Source organism: Pteropus alecto, unplaced genomic scaffold (genome assembly GCF_000325575.1).
Source record: "Pteropus alecto unplaced genomic scaffold, ASM32557v1 scaffold71, whole genome shotgun sequence".
NCBI classification, from domain to species: Eukaryota; Metazoa; Chordata; class Mammalia; order Chiroptera; family Pteropodidae; genus Pteropus; species Pteropus alecto.
Genome location: NW_006433024.1, coordinates 13,246,824 through 13,248,502, shown reverse-complemented (window position 1 = coordinate 13,248,502; position 1,679 = coordinate 13,246,824). Strand labels below are relative to the sequence as shown.

Below are 1,679 nucleotides of genomic sequence, written 5' to 3'. Positions count from 1 at the left end.
ACTCCACACATTATGTTTCTCAGGCGAGTGGATGGAGCAGGACATACTAGTTACACCTCTATCCTACTGACGACTACTTAGTCTAAGCCTCCACCCTCTCACCTCCTCCCTTTAACAGTCCCCTTACTGGTCTCCCCCCCATCTCCATTGGCTTCACTCCAATCCGTCCATCACCAAATACAAAGTAGTTTTAACAAAACTAATCAGCTCACTTTTCTGCTTAAAATCCCTCAATGGCGTCCCAGTTCTAAGCACGCCTCTATCAGGGCCTTGCCTCCCCTTCATACTCTCACCTCCTTCTAAGTGACTTACCGTCTACAGCCATGCCACCCTGAACAAGCCCGATCCTGTCTGATCTTGGAAGCTAAGCAGGGTCGAGCCTAGTTAGTACTTGGATGGGAGACCACCTAGGAAGACCAGGTGCTGTAGGCTTAGAAAATAAAGGATTGTAAACTGACAAGGTCCTTGCAATCTGTGAGGTCAACCAAGGGTTGCCTCGCCTAAAAAAATAAATAAGTGACTTACCAATCTCCAGCACCGTCTCTAGTGCCTCTGCTAATGGCATCTCACTTGCCAGCTGTGAGGGCTAGAGGCTGAACTCCCATCACTCTCTGAACTCTATGTTTTTTTCCCAGGCTTCACAACTCTGGATGTAACTTACGCTTCTACTTGGTATCCTCTGACTTTGTCACCTGGCTGGCATACTGCAACACTGCTATGCGTTCCCTTTGTGCCCTGTATGCCTCTTGTCCTAACACTCAAGAGACCTCAGAACAATTACTTGTTTCATGTCATTTCTTTCTCCAGAATGTAAATGCCATGAAAATAGTGACTAAGTCTATCTTGATTGCCACAAAGCATCTAGGAATGTGTCCGGCTCAAAATAAGAACTAGATAACTATTTGTTTAGAGAATAGATTTAAAAAATTATTTCCAACTTGTTTTTCAATTTCTTAAAAAGTGCATTGCCAGAATTCCCAAAGCAGACTTTTTATATCTTCATATATATGTATGTTTAGGTTGTTTTTCTCCTCTTTTTAAAAGCCTTATATAAATAGGAAAATAAAAATAAAGCACGAGAGCAAATCCTATTGTATTGAGAGTAATTCCACATATTTCCCTAAGTACCAAGATAAGTGTTATTGCTTACTCAGGTGTATAGTTCTCTATCCAGCCTGTCTTACAGTCCATCAGCAGTCCGCTTTTTCTTTTATTTTTTAGGAGAGGCAACTAACTCTTGGTTGACCTCACAGATTGCAAGGACCTTGTCAGCTTACAATCCCTTTATTTATTATTTGTTTGTTTAGTTTGTTTGTTTTACAGTTTGTTTGTTTGTTTTACACCTACGACACCTGGTCTTCCTTGGTGGTCTCTCATCCAAGTCCTAACCAGGCCCGACCTGCTTAGCTTCCGAGATCAGATGGGATCGGGCTTGTTCAAGGTGGCATGGCCGTAGACCAGCCCTCTGCTTTGAAAACGTTTCATCTCCATTGTATCTTTCCTTGCTTAAAGCTGTTAAGTTTTTGACCTCTAAAGTGGTTTTGTATAATCATCTACAATCATATACTTAGGTTATATCATATACAATCATATACTTAGGTTATATCTTGTTGCTGTCTGTTTCTCTGTCATGTGCTCTCCCCCACTCCCCCAACCCCGACCACACAATAATTAGAACT

The 1,679-nt window shown here is 41.9% G+C and overlaps 2 pseudogenes; one reads left to right on the top strand and one right to left on the bottom strand.

The window, feature by feature from the left end:
- Positions 1–313: 313 nt before the first annotated feature.
- Positions 314–432, top strand: LOC112476758 (annotated as a pseudogene).
- A 908-nt stretch (positions 433–1,340) lies between these two features.
- LOC112476671 lies at positions 1,341–1,458 on the bottom strand (annotated as a pseudogene).
- Between the last annotated feature and the right edge of the window lie 221 nt (positions 1,459–1,679).